This window comes from Mobula hypostoma (assembly GCF_963921235.1).
Source record: "Mobula hypostoma chromosome 19 unlocalized genomic scaffold, sMobHyp1.1 SUPER_19_unloc_1, whole genome shotgun sequence".
In the NCBI taxonomy this organism is placed as follows: Eukaryota; Metazoa; Chordata; class Chondrichthyes; order Myliobatiformes; family Myliobatidae; genus Mobula; species Mobula hypostoma.
In genome coordinates, this window is record NW_026948151.1 from 80,600 (window position 1) to 94,849 (window position 14,250).

Consider the following 14,250-nt stretch of genomic DNA (forward strand, 5'->3'; position numbering starts at 1 on the left):
GCCTGTCTCTCTCTCGCCTGCCCCTGTCTCTCCCTCTCTCTCACTCACCCTCGCCTGTCTCTCTCTCTCACTCTCGCCTGTCTCTCTCTCTCTCTCTCTCTCTCACCCTCGCCTGTCTCTCTCTCTCTCTCTCACTCCTGCCTGTCTCTCTCTCTCTCACTCCTGCCTGTCTCTCTCTCTCTCTCTCACTCCTGTCTGTCTCTCTCTCTCTCTCACTCTCGCCTGTCTCTCTGTCTCTCTCTCTCTCATTCACTTGCGCCTGTCTCTCTGTCTCTCTCTCTCACTCTCGCCTGTCTCTCTCTCTCTCTCACTCTCGCCTGTCTCTCTCTCTCTCTCACTCTCACCTGTCTCTCTCTCTCTCACTCTCGCCTGTCTGTCTCTCTCTCACTCTCGCCTGTCTCTCTCTCTCTCACCCTCGCCTGTCTCTCTCTCTCTCACCCTCGCCTGTCTCTCTCTCTCTCTCACCCTCGCCTGTCTCTCTCTCTCTCTCACTCCTGCCTGTCTCTCTCTCTCTCTCTCTCACACCCGCCTGTCACTCTCTCTCTCTCACACCCGTCTGTTTCTCTCTCTCTCTCTCACTCTCACCTGTCTGTTTCTCTCTCTCTCACCTCTCTCTCTCTCTCTCTCTCTCTCGCCTGTCTCTCTCACTCACTCTCACCTGTCTCTCTCTCTCTCTCACTCTCGCCTGTCTCTCTCTCTCTCCCCCTCGCCTGTCTCTCTCTCTCTCTCTCCCCCTCGCCTGTCTCTCTCTCTCTCTCCCCCTCGCCTGTCTCTCTCTCTCTCTCCCCCTCGCCTGTCTCTCTCTCTCTCTCCCCCTCGCCTGTCTCTCTCTCTCTCTCCCCCTCGCCTGTCTCTCTCTCTCTCCCCCTCGCCTGTCTCTCTCTCTCTCTCCCCCTCGCCTGTCTCTCTCTCTCTCCCCCTCGCCTGTCTCTCTCTCTCTCCCCCCTCGCCTGTCTCTCTCTCTCTCCCCCCTCGCCTGTCTCTCTCTCTCTCCCCCCCTCGCCTGTCTCTCTCTCTCCCACTCGCCTGTCTTCTCTCACCCTTGCCTCTCTCTCTCTCTCTCTCTCTCTCTCTCTCTCACCCTCGCCTCTCTCTCTCTCTTTGTCACCCTCGCCTCTCTCTCTCCCTCTCTCTCACCCTCGCCTGTCTCTCTCTCTCTCTCTCTCACCCTCGCCTGTCTCTCTCTCTCTCTCTCTCTCTCTCTCTCTCTCTCACCCTCGCCTGTCTCTCTCTCTCTCTCTCTCACCCTCGCCGGTCTCTCTCTATTTCTCACCCTCGCCTGTCTCTCTCTCTCACCCTCGCCTCTCTCTCTCTCTCACCCTCGCCTGTCTCTTTCTCTCTCACTCTCGCCTGTCTCTCTCTCTCTCTCACTCTCGCCCGCCTGTCTCTCTCTCTCTCTCTCGCTCTCGCCTGTCTCTCTCTCACCCTCGCCTGTCTCCCTCTCTCTCACCCTCGCCTGTCTCCCTCTCTCTCACCCTCGCCTGTCTCCCTCTCTCTCACCCTCGCCTGTCTTCCTCTCTCACCCTCGCCTGTCTCTCACTCCCACCTCTCACACCCGCCTGTCACTCTCTCTCTCACACCCGCCTGTCACTCTCTCTCTCTCACTCTCGCCTGTCTCTCTCTCTCAGTCTCGCCTGTCTCTCTCCCTCTCACCCTCGCCTGTCTCTCTCTCTCTCACACACTCTCGCCTGTCTCTCTCTCTCTCTCTCTCTCGCCTGTCTCTCTCTCTCTCTCACTCTCGCCTGTCTCTCTGTCTCTCTCTCTCATTCACTTGCGCCTGTCTCTCTGTCTCTCTCTCTCAATCTCGCCTGTCTCTCTCTCTCTCACTCTCGCCTGTCTCTCTCTCTCTCACTCTCGCCTGTCTCTCTCTCTCTGTCTCACTCTCGCCTGTCTCTCTCTCTCTGTCTCACTCTCGCCTGTCTCTCTCTCTCTCACTCTCACCTGTCTCTCTCTCTCTCCCTCTCTCACTCTCACCTGTCTCTCTCTCTCTATCTCACTCTCACCTGTCTCTCTCTCTCTCTCTCACTCTCACCTGTCTCTCTCTCTCTCTCTCTCTCACCCTCGCCTGTCTCTCTCTCTCTCTCTCACCCTCGCCTGTCTCTCTCTCTCACCCTCGCCTGTCTCTCTCTCTCTCTCACCCTCACCTGTCTCTCTCTCTCTCTCTCACCGTCGCCTGTCTCTCTCTCCCTCGCCTGTCTCTCTCACCCTCTCCTGTCTCTCTTTCACACTGGCCTGTCTCTCTCTCTCACCCTCGCCTGTCTCTCTCTCTCACCCTCGCCTGTCTCTCTCTCTCACCCTCGCCTGTCTCTCTCTCTCTCTCTCGCCTGTCTCTCTCTCGCCTGTCTCTCTCTCGCCTGTCTCTCTCTCTCGCCTGTCTCTCTCTCTCGCCTGTCTCTCTCTCTCTCACCCTCGCCTGTCTCTCTCTCTCTCTCACCCTCGCCTGTCTCTCTCTCTCTCACCCTCGCCTGTCTCTCTCTCACTCACCCTCTCCTCTCTCTCTCTCACTCACCCTCTCCTCTCTCTCTCTCTCTCACTCTCGCCTGTCTCTCTCACTCTCGCCTGTCTCTCTCACTCTCGCCTGTCTCTCTCACTCTCGCCTGTCTCTCTCACTCTCACTCTCGTCTGTCTCTCTCACTCTCACTCTCGCCTGTCACTCTCTCTCTCTCTCACTCTCGCCTGTCTCTCTCTCTCTCTCGCTCTCGCCTGTCTCTCTCTCTCTCTCTCGCTCTCGCCTGTCTCTCTCTCTCTCGCTCTCGCCTGTCTCTCTCTCTCTCACTCTCGCCTGTCTCTCTCTCTCTCTCTCACTCTCGCCTGTCTCTCTCTCCCTCACCCTCGCCTGTCTCTCTCCCTCACCCTCGCCTGTCTCTCTCTCCCTCACCCTCGCCTGTCTCTCTCTCCCTCACCTTCGCCTGTCTCTCTCACCCTCACCCTCGCCTGTCTCTCTCACCCTCACCCTCGCCTGTCTCTCTCTCCCTCACCCTCGCCTGTCTCTCTCTCCCTCACCCTCGCCTGTCTCTCTCTCCCTCACCCTCGCCTGTCTCTCTCTCCCTCACTCTCGCCTGTCTCTCTCTCCCTCACTCTCGCTGTCTCTCTCTCCCTCACTCTCGCCTGTCTCTCTCTCTTTCTCTCTCTTTCTCTCTCGCCTGTCTCTCTCTCTCTCTCGCCTGTCTCTCTCTCTCTCTCTCTCGCATGTCTGTCTCTCTCTCTCACTCTTGTCTGTCTCTCTATCTCTCTCTCACTCTCGCCTGTCTCTCTGTCTCTCTCATTCACTGGCGCCTGTCTCTCTGTCTTTCTCATTCCTTCTATCTCTTTGTCTCTCCTTTTTCTTTGTCTCCTGAATATTTAATCTTGCCTGACTCTCTCTCGCCTGTTTCTCTCTCACTCTCGCCTGTCTCTCTCTCTCACTCTCTCACTCTCTCCTGTCTCTCTCTCACTCTCGCCTGTCTCTCTCTCACTCTCGCCTGTCTCTCTCTCTCACTCTCGCCTGTCTCTCTCTCTCTCTCTCACTCCCGCCTGTCTATCTCTCTCACTCTCGCCTGTCTCTCTCTCTCTCTCTCTCTCTCACTCTTGCCTGTCTCTCTCTCTCTCTCTCTCTCTCTCACTCTCGCCTGTCTCACTCTCACACTCCCGCCTGTCTCTCTCTCACTCTCGCCTGTCTCTCTCTCTCTCACTCTCGCCTGTCTCACTCTCTCACACTCTCGCCTGTCTCACTCTCTCACACTCTCGCCTGTCTCTCTCTCTCACACTCTCGCCTGTCTCTCTCTCTCTCGCCTGTCTCTCTCTCTCTCGCCTGTCTCTCTCTCTCGCCTGTCTCTCTCTCTCTCGCCTGTCTCTCTCTCTCTCGCCTGTCTCTCTCACTCTCGCCTGTCTCACTCTCGCCTGTCTCTCTCTCTCTCTCTCACTCCCGCCTGTCTCTCTCACTCCCGCCTGTCTCTCTCACTCTCGCCTGTCTCTCTCTCTCTCACTCTCGCCTGTCTCTCTCTCTCTCACTCTCGCCTGTCTCTCTCTCTCACTCTCGCCTGTCTCTCTCTCACTCTCGCCTGTCTCTCTCACTCTCGCCTCTCTCTCTCTCTCTCTCACTCTCGCCTGTCTCTCTCTTTCTCATTCCTTCTATCTCTTTGTCTCTCCTTTTTCTATCTCTCCTGAATATTTAATCTCGCCTCACTCTCTCTCGCCTGTTTCTCTCTCTCTCTCACTCTCGCCTGACTCTCTCTCTCTCACTCTCTCACTCTCGCCTGTCTCTCTCTCACTCTCGCCTGTCTCTCTCTCTCTCTCGCCTGTCTCTCTCTCTCTCTCGCCTGTCTCTCTCTCTCTCGCCTGTCTCTCTCACTCTCGCCTGTCTCTCTCTCTCACTCCCGCCTGTCTCTCTCACTCCCGCCTGTCTCTCTCACTCCCGCCTGTCTATCTCTCTCACTCTCGCCTGTCTCTCTCTCTCTCACTCTCGCCTGTCTCTCTCTTTCTCTCTCTCACTCTCGCCTGTCTCTCTCTCTCTCTCTCTCTCACACTCTCGCCTGTCTCACTCTCTCCCACTCTCGCCTGTCTCACTCTCTCACACTCTCGCCTGTCTCTCTCGCCTGTCTCTCTCTCTCGCCTGTCTCTCTCTCTCTCGCCTGTCTCTCTCTCTCGCCTGTCTCTCTCTCTCGCCTGTCTCTCTCTCTCGCCTGTCTCTCTCTCTCCCGCCTGTCTCTCTCACTCCCGCCTGTCTCTCTCTCTCACTGCCGCCTGTCTCTCTCTCTCACTCTCGCCTGTCTCTCTCTCTCTCGCCTGTCTCTCACTCTCGCCTGTCTCTCTCTCTCACTCTCGCCTGTCTCTCTCTCACTCTCGCCTGTCTCTCTCTCTCTCACTCTCGCCTGTCTCTCTCTCTCTCTCTCTCACTCTCGCCTGTCTCTCTCTCACTCCGGCTTGTCTCTCTCTCACTCCCGCCTCTCTCTCTCTCACTCTCGCCTGTCTCTCTCTCTCACTCCCGCCTGTCTCTTTCTCTCTCTCACTCTCGCCTGTCTCTCTCTCTCTCTCTCACTCTCGCCTGTCTCTCCCACTCCCGCCTGTCTATCTCTCCCACTCCCGCCTGTCTATCTCTCTCACTCTCGCCTGTCTCTCTCTCTCTCGCCTGTCTCTCTCTCTCTCGCCTGTCTCTCTCTCTCGCCTGTCTTTCTTGCTTGTCTCTCTCACTCCCGCCTGTCTCTCTCACTCCCGCCTGTCTCTCTCACTCCCGCCTGTCTCTCTCTCTCTCGCCTGTCTCTCTCTCTCTCTCACTCTCGCCTGTCTCTCTCTCTCTCTCTCTCGCCTGTCTCTCTCTCTCTCTCTCTCTCTCGCCTGTCTCTCTCTCTCTCTCACTCTTGCCTGTCTCTCTCTCTCTCTGACTCTTGCCTGTCTCTCTCTCTCTCTCACTCTCGCCTGTCTCTCTCTCGCTCTCTCTCACTCCCGCCTGTCTCTCTCACTCTCGCCTGTCTCTCTCTCTCTCTCTCTCTCTCTCACTCTCGCCTGTCTCTCTCTCTCACTCTCGCCTGTCTCTCTCTCTCTCTCTCGCCTGTCTCTCTCTCTCTCTCACTCTCGCCTGTCTCTCTCTCTCTCTCACTCTTGCCTGTCTCTCTCTCTCTCTCACTCTCGTCTCTCTCTCTCTCTCACTCTCGTCTCTCTCTCTCTCTCACTCTCGCCTGTCTCTCTCTCTCACTCTCGCCTGTCTCTCTCTCTCACTCTCGCCTGTCTCTCTCTCTCACTCTCGCCTGTCTCTCTCTCTCACTCTCGCCTGTCTCTCTCTCTCACTCTCGCCTGTCTCTCTCTCTCACTCTCGCCTGTCTCTCTCTCTCTCTCTCGCCTGTCTCTCTCTCTCACTCTCGCCTGTCTCTCTCTCTCACTCTCGCCTGTCTCTCTCTCTCACTCTCGCCTGTCTCTCTCTCTCTCTCTCTCGCCTGTCTCTCTCTCTCTCTCACTCTCGCCTGTCTCTCTCTCACTCTCGCCTGTCTCTCTCTCTCTCTCACTCTCGCCTGTCTCTCTCTCTCTCACTCTCGCCTGTCACTCTCTCTCTCTCTCTCACTCTCGCCTGTCTCTCTCTCTCTCACTCTCGCCTGTCTCTCTCTCTCTCTCACTCTCGCCTGTCTCTCTCTCTCTCTCACTCTCGCCTGTCTCTCTCTCTCTCTCACTCTCGCCTGTCTCTCTCTCTCTCTCTCTCACTCTCGCCTGTCTCTCTCTCTCTCTCTCACTCTCGCCTGTCTCTCTCTCTCACTCTCGCCTGTCTGTCTCTCTCACTCTCGCCTGTCTGTCTCTCTCACTCTCGCCTGTCTCTCTCTCTCACTCTCGCCTGTCTCTCTCTCTCACTCTCGCCTGTCTCTCTCTCTCACTCTCGCCTGTCTCTCTCTCTCACTCTCGCCTGTCTCTCTCTCTCACTCTCGCCTGTCTCTCTCTCTCTCTCTCTCTCACGCCTGTCTCACTCTCTCACTCCCGCCTGTCTCTCTCTCTCTCACATTCTCGCCTGTCTCACTCTCTCACACTCTCGCCTGTCTCACTCTCTCACACTCTCGCCTGTCTCACTCTCACTCTCGCCTGTCTCGCACTCTCGCCTGTCTCTCACTCTCGCCTGTCTCTCTCTCTCTCGCCTGTCTCTCTCTCTCTCGCCTGTCTCTCTCTCTCTCGCCTGTCTCTCTCTCTCTCGCCTGTCTCTCTCACTCTCGCCTGTCTCTCTCTCTCACTCCCGCCTGTCTCTCTCACTCCCGCCTGTCTCTCTCACTCTCGCCTGTCTCTCTCTCTCTCTCTCTCACTCTCGCCTGTCTCTCTCTCTCTCTCTCTCACTCTCGCCTGTCTCTCTCTCTCTCTCTCTCTCTCTCACTCTCGCCTGTCTCTCTCTCGCTCTCTCACTCTCGCCTGTCTCTCTCTCTCTCTCTCTCACTCTCGCCTGTCTCTCTCTCTCTCTCACTCTCGCCTGTCTCTCTCTCTCTCTCACTCTCGCCTGTCTCTCTCTCTCTCTCTCACTCTCGCCTGTCTCTCTCTCTCACTCTCGCCTGTCTCTCTCTCTCACTCTCGCCTGTCTCTCTCTCTCACTCTCGCCTGTCTCTCTCTCTCACTCTCGCCTGTCTCTCTCTCTCACTCTCGCCTGTCTCTCTCTCTCTCTTTTCTCTCGCCTGTCTCTCTCTCTCTCTCACTCCCGCCTGTCTCTCTCTCTCTCACTCTCGCCTGTCTCTCTTCTCACACTCTCGCCTGTCTCACTCTCTCACACTCTCGCCTGTCTCACTCTCTCACACTCTCGCCTGTCTCACTCTCTCACACTCTCGCCTGTCTTACTCTCTCACACTCTCGCCTGTCTTACTCTCTCACACTCTCGCCTGTCTCACTCTCTCACACTCTCGCCTGTCTCACTCTCTCTCACTCTCGCCTGTCTCTCACTCTCGCCTGTCTCTCACTCTCGCCTGTCTCTCACTCTCGCCTGTCTCTCTCACTCTCGCCTGTCTCTCTCACTCTCGCCTGTCTCTCTCACTCTCGCCTGTCTCTCTCTCTCTCGCCTGTCTCTCTCTCTCTCGCCTGTCTCTCTCTCTCACTCCCGCCTGTCTCTCTCACTCCCGCCTGTCTCTCTCACTCCCGCCTGTCTCTCTCACTCCCGCCTGTCTCTCTCACTCCCGCCTGTCTCTGTCACTCTCGCCTGTCTCTCTCTCTCTCTCTCTCACTCTCGCCTGTCTCTCTCTCTCTCTCTCTCACTCTCGCCTGTCTCTCTCTCTCTCTCTCACTCTCGCCTGTCTCTCTCTCTCTCTCTCTCACTCTCGCCTGTCTCTCTCTCTCTCTCTCTCACTCTCGCCTGTCTCTCTCTCTCTCTCACTCTCGCCTGTCTCTCTCTCTCTCTCACTCTCGCCTGTCTCTCTCTTTCTCTCACTCTCGCCTGTCTCTCTCTCTCTCTCACTCTCGCCTGTCTCTCTCTCTCTCTCACTCTCGCCTGTCTCTCTCTCTCACTCTCGCCTGTCTCTCTCTCTCACTCTCGCCTGTCTCTCTCTCTCACTCTCGCCTGTCTCTCTCTCTCACTCTCGCCTGTCTCTCTCTCTCTTCTCTCGCCTGTCTCTCTCTCTCTCTCTCTCGCCTGTCTCTCTCTCTCACTCCCGCCTGTCTCTCTCTCTCTCACTCTCGCCTGTCTCTCTTCTCACACTCTCGCCTGTCTCACTCTCTCACACTCTCGCCTGTCTCACTCTCTCACACTCTCGCCTGTCTTACTCTCTCACACTCTCGCCTGTCTTACTCTCTCACACTCTCGCCTGTCTTACTCTCTCACACTCTCGCCTGTCTCACTCTCTCACACTCTCGCCTGTCTCACTCTCTCTCACTCTCGCCTGTCTCTCACTCTCGCCTGTCTCTCACTCTCGCCTGTCTCTCACTCTCGCCTCTCCCTCTCTCGCCTCTCCCTCTCTCGCCTCTCCCTCTCTCTCGCCTCTCCCTCTCTCTCGCCTCTCCCTCTCTCTCGCCTCCCCCTCTCTCTCGCCTCTCCCCCTCTCTCTCGCCTCTCCCCCTCTCTGTCTCTCTCTCTCTCTCTCTCTCTCGCCCGTCTCTCTCTCTCTCTCGCCCGTCTCTCTCTCTCGCCCGTCTCTCTCTCTCTCTCTCTCTCGCCCGTCTCTCTCTCTCTCTCTCACTCTTGTCTGTCTCTCTATCTCTCTCTCACTCTTGTCTGTCTCTCTCTCTCTCTCTCTCACTCTTGTCTGTCTCTCTATCTCTCTCTCACTCCTGTCTGTCTCTCTCTCTCTCTCTCTCTCTCGCCTGTCTCTCTGTCTCTCTCTCTCTCTCTCATTCACTTGCGCCTGTCTCTCTGTCTCGCTCTCTCACTCTTGCCTGTCTCTCTCTCTCTCTCTCACTCTCGCCTGTCTCTCTCTCTCTCACTCTCGCCTGTCTCTCTCTCTCTCACTCTCGCCCGTCTCTCTCTCTCTCTCACTCTCGCCCGTCTCTCTCTCTCTCTCACTCTCGCCCGTCTCTCTCTCTCTCTCACTCTCGCCCGTCTCTCTCTCTCTCACTCTCGCCTGTCTCTCTCTCTCACTCACTCTCGCCTGTCTCTCTCTTTCTCATTCCTTCTATCTCTTTGTCTCTCCTTTTTCTTTCTCTCCTGAATATTTAATCTCGCCTGACTCTCTCTCGCCTGTTTCTCTCTCTCTCTCACTCTCGCCTGTCTCTCTCTCTCACTCTCGCCTGAATCTCTCTCTCTCACTCTCGCCTGTCTCTCTCTCTCTCTCACTCTCGCCTGTCTCTCTATCTCTCTCTCTCATTCACTCTCGCCTGTCTCTCTCTCTCACTCTCGCCTGTCTCTCTCTCTCTCACTCTCGCCTGTCTCTCTCTCTCTCACTCTCGCCTGTCTCTCTCTCTCTCACTCTCGCCTGTCTCTCTCTCTCTCACTCTCGCCTGTCTCTCTCTCTCACTCTCGCCTGTCTCTCTCTCTCTCTCACTCTCGCCTGTCTCTCTCTCTCTCACTCTCGCCTGTCTCTCTCTCTCTCTCTCACTCTCGCCTGTCTCTCTCTCTCTCACTCTCGCCTGTCTCTCTCTCTCTCACTCTCGCCTGTCTCTCTGTCTCTCACTCTCACCTGTCTCTCTCTGTCTATCTCTCTCTCTCTCACTCTCGCCTGTCTCTCTCTCTCTCTCTCGCCTGTCTCTCTCTCTCTCTCTCGCCTGTCTCTCTCTCTCTCTCTCTCACTCTCGCCTGTCTCTCTCTCTCTCTCTCACTCTCGCCTGTCTCTCTCTCTCTCTCTCACTCTCGCCTGTCTCTCTCTCTCACTCTCGCCTGTCTCTCTCTCTCTCACTCTCGCCTGTCTCTCTCTCTCTCACTCTCGCCTGTCTCTCTCTCACTCTCGCCTGTCTCTCTCTCTCACTCTCGCCTGTCTCTCTCTCTATCTCTCTCACTCCCGCCTGTCTCTCTCTCTCACTCCCGCCTGTCTCTCTCTCACTCCCGCCTGTCTCTCTCTCTCACTCCCGCCTGTCTCTCTCTCTCACTCTCGCCTGTCTCACTCTCCCTCTCTCGCCTCTCCCTCTCTCGCCTCTCCCTCTCTCTCGCCTCTCTCTCTCTCTCTCTCACTCTCGCCTGTCTGTCTCACTCTCGCCTGTCTCTCTCTCTCACTCTCGCCTGTCTCTCTCTCTCACTCTCGCCTGTCTCTCTCTCTCACTCTCGCCTGTCTCTCTCTCTCACTCTCGCCTGTCTCTCTCTCTCTCTCACTCTCGCCTGTCTCTCTCTCTCTCTCACTCTCGCCTGTCTCTCTCTCACTCTCGCCTGTCTCTCTCTCTCTCTCACTCTCGCCTGTCTCTCTCTCTCTCACTCTCGCCTGTCTCTCTCTCTCTCTCACTCTCGCCTGTCTCTCTCTCTCTCACTCTCGCCTGTCTCTCTCTCTCACTCTCGCCTGTCTCTCTCTCTCTCTCTCACTCTCGCCTGTCTCTCTCTCTCTCTCTCACTCTCGCCTGTCTCTCTCTCTCTCTCTCACTCTCGCCTGTCTCTCTCTCTCACTCTCGCCTGTCTCTCTCTCTCACTCTCGCCTGTCTCTCTCTCTCACTCTCGCCTGTCTCTCTCTCTCACTCTCGCCTGTCTCTCTCTCTCACTCTCGCCTGTCTCTCTCACTCTCGCCTGTCTCTCTCTCTCACTCTCGCCTGTCTCTCTCTCTCACTCTCGCCTGTCTCTCTCTCTCACTCTCGCCTGTCTCTCACTCTCACTCTCGCCTGTCTCTCTCTCTCTCTCTCACGCCTGTCTCACTCTCTCACTCCCGCCTGTCTCTCTCTCTCTCACATTCTCCTGTCTCACTCTCTCACACTCTCGCCTGTCTCACTCTCTCACACTCTCGCCTGTCTCACTCTCTCACACTCTCGCCTGTCTCACTCTCACTCTCGCCTGTCTCTCACTCTCGCCTGTCTCTCACTCTCGCCTGTCTCTCACTCTCGCCTGTCTCTCTCTCTCGCCTGTCTCTCTCTCTCTCGCCTGTCTCTCTCTCTCTCGCCTGTCTCTCTCTCTCTCGCCTGTCTCTCTCTCTCTCGCCTGTCTCTCTCACTCTCGCCTGTCTCTCTCTCTCACTCCCGCCTGTCTCTCTCACTCCCGCCTGTCTCTCTCACTCCCGCCTGTCTCTCTCACTCTCGCCTGTCTCTCTCTCTCTCTCTCTCTCTCACTCTCGCCTGTCTCTCTCTCTCTCTCTCTCACTCTCGCCTGTCTCTCTCTCTCTCTCACTCTCGCCTGTCTCTCTCTCTCTCTCACTCTCGCCTGTCTCTCTCTCTCTCTCTCACTCTCGCCTGTCTCTCTCTCTCTCTCACTCTCGCCTGTCTCTCTCTCTCACTCTCGCCTGTCTCTCTCTCTCACTCTCGCCTGTCTCTCTCTCTCACTCTCGCCTGTCTCTCTCTCTCACTCTCGCCTGTCTCTCTCTCTCTCTTTTCTCTCGCCTGTCTCTCTCTCTCTCTCACTCTCGCCTGTCTCTCTCTCTCACTCCCGCCTGTCTCTCTCTCTCTCACTCTCGCCTGTCTCTCTTCTCACACTCTCGCCTGTCTCACTCTCTCACACTCTCGCCTGTCTCACTCTCTCACACTCTCGCCTGTCTCACTCTCTCACACTCTCGCCTGTCTCACTCTCTCACACTCTCGCCTGTCTTACTCTCTCACACTCTCGCCTGTCTTACTCTCTCACACTCTCGCCTGTCTCACTCTCTCACACTCTCGCCTGTCTCACTCTCTCTCACTCTCGCCTGTCTCTCACTCTCGCCTGTCTCTCTCTCTCTCGCCTGTCTCTCTCTCTCTCGCCTGTCTCTCTCTCTCACTCCCGCCTGTCTCTCTCACTCCCGCCTGTCTCTCTCACTCTCGCCTGTCTCTCTCTCTCACTCCCGCCTGTCTCTCTCACTCCCGCCTGTCTCTCTCACTCCCGCCTGTCTCTCTCACTCCCGCCTGTCTCTCTCACTCCCGCCTGTCTCTCTCACTCTCGCCTGTCTCTCTCTCTCTCTCTCTCACTCTCGCCTGTCTCTCTCTCTCTCTCTCTCTCACTCTCGCCTGTCTCTCTCTCTCTCTCTCTCTCTCTCACTCTCGCCTGTCTCTCTCTCTCTCTCTCTCACTCTCGCCTGTCTCTCTCTCTCTCTCTCTCACTCTCGCCTGTCTCTCTCTCTCTCACTCTCGCCTGTCTCTCTCGCTCTCTCACTCTCGCCTGTCTCTCTCTCTCTCTCACTCTCGCCTGTCTCTCTCTCTCTCTCACTCTCGCCTGTCTCTCTCTCTCACTCTCGCCTGTCTCTCTCTCTCACTCTCGCCTGTCTCTCTCTCTCACTCTCGCCTGTCTCTCTCTCTCACTCTCGCCTGTCTCTCTCTCTCACTCTCGCCTGTCTCTCTCTCTCTTCTCTCGCCTGTCTCTCTCTCTCTCTCTCTAGCCTGTCTCTCTCTCTCACTCCCGCCTGTCTCTCTCTCTCTCACTCTCGCCTGTCTCTCTTCTCACACTCTCGCCTGTCTCACTCTCTCACACTCTCGCCTGTCTCACTCTCTCACACTCTCGCCTGTCTCACTCTCTCACACTCTCGCCTGTCTCACTCTCTCACACTCTCGCCTGTCTCACTCTCTCACACTCTCGCCTGTCTCACTCTCTCACACTCTCGCCTGTCTCACTCTCTCTCACTCTCGCCTGTGTCTCACTCTCGCCTGTCTCTCACTCTCGCCTGTCTCTCACTCTCGCCTGTCTCTCTCTCTCGCCTCTCCCTCTCTCGCCTCTCCCTCTCTCGCCTCTCCCTCTCTCGCCTCTCCCTCTCTCTCGCCTCTCCCTCTCTCTCGCCTCTCCCTCTCTCTCGCCTCCCCCTCTCTCTCGCCTCTCCCCCTCTCTCTCGCCTCTCCCCCTCTCTCTCGCCTCTCCCCCTCTCTCTCGCCTCTCCCCCTCTCTCTCGCCTCTCCCCCTCTCTCTCGCCTCTCCCCCTCTCTCTCGCCTCTCCCCCTCTCTGTCTCTCTCTCTCTCTCTCTCTCTCTCGCCCGTCTCTCTCTCTCTCTCGCCCGTCTCTCTCTCTCTCTCGCCCGTCTCTCTCTCTCTCTCTCTCGCCCGTCTCTCTCTCTCTCTCACTCTTGTCTGTCTCTCTATCTCTCTCTCACTCTTGTCTGTCTCTCTCTCTCTCTCTCTCACTCTTGTCTGTCTCTCTATCTCTCTCTCACTCCTGTCTGTCTCTCTCTCTCTCTCTCTCTCGCCTGTCTCTCTGTCTCTCTCTCTCTCTCTCATTCACTTGCGCCTGTCTCTCTGTCTCGCTCTCTCACTCTTGCCTGTCTCTCTCTCTCTCTCTCACTCTCGCCTGTCTCTCTCTCTCTCACTCTCGCCTGTCTCTCTCTCTCTCACTCTCGCCCGTCTCGCTCTCTCTCTCACTCTCGCCCGTCTCTCTCTCTCTCTCACTCTCGCCCGTCTCTCTCTCTCTCTCACTCTCGCCCGTCTCTCTCTCTCTCTCACTCTCGCCCGTCTCTCTCTCTCTCACTCTCGCCTGTCTCTCTCTCTCACTCACTCTCGCCTGTCTCTCTCTTTCTCATTCCTTCTATCTCTTTGTCTCTCCTTTTTCTTTCTCTCCTGAATATTTAATCTCGCCTGACTCTCTCTCGCCTGTTTCTCTCTCTCTCTCACTCTCGCCTGTCTCTCTCTCTCACTCTCGCCTGAATCTCTCTCTCTCACTCTCGCCTGTCTCTCTCTCTCTCTCACTCTCGCCTGTCTCTCTGTCTCTCTCTCTCATTCACTCTCGCCTGTCTCTCTCTCTCTCACTCTCGCCTGTCTCTCTCTCTCTCTCACTCTCGCCTGTCTCTTTCTCTCTCACTCTCGCCTGTCTCTCTCTCTCTCACTCTCGCCTGTCTCTCTCTCTCACTCTCGCCTGTCTCTCTCTCTCTCTCTCTCTCTCGCCTGTCTCTCTCTCTCTCTCTCTCGCCTGTCTCTCTCTCTCTCTCTCACTCTCGCCTGTCTCTCTCTCTCTCACTCTCGCCTGTCTCTCTCTCTCTCACTCTCGCCTGTCTCTCTGTCTCTCACTCTCACCTGTCTCTCTCTGTCTCTCTCTCTCTCTCTCTCTCTCGCCTGTCTCTCTCTCTCTCTCTCGCCTGTCTCTCTCTCTCTCTCTCTCACTCTCGCCTGTCTCTCTCTCTCTCTCTCTCACTCTCGCCTGTCTCTCTCTCTCTCTCTCACTCTCGCCTGTCTCTCTCTCTCTCTCACTCTCGCCTGTCTCTCTCTCTCTCTCACTCTCGCCTGTCTCTCTCTCTCTCTCACTCTCGCCTGTCTCTCTCTCTCTCACTCTCGCCTGTCTCTCTCTCACTCTCGCCTGTCTCTCTCTCTCACTCTCG

The 14,250-nt window shown here is 56.5% G+C and overlaps 1 protein-coding gene across 1 annotated transcript in view; it reads left to right on the plus strand.

Moving 5' to 3' along the window:
• The window catches only part of LOC134341295 (E3 ubiquitin-protein ligase TRIM8-like), a 131,941-nt gene that overhangs the window by 2,638 nt on the left and 115,053 nt on the right, over nucleotides 1-14,250 (plus strand).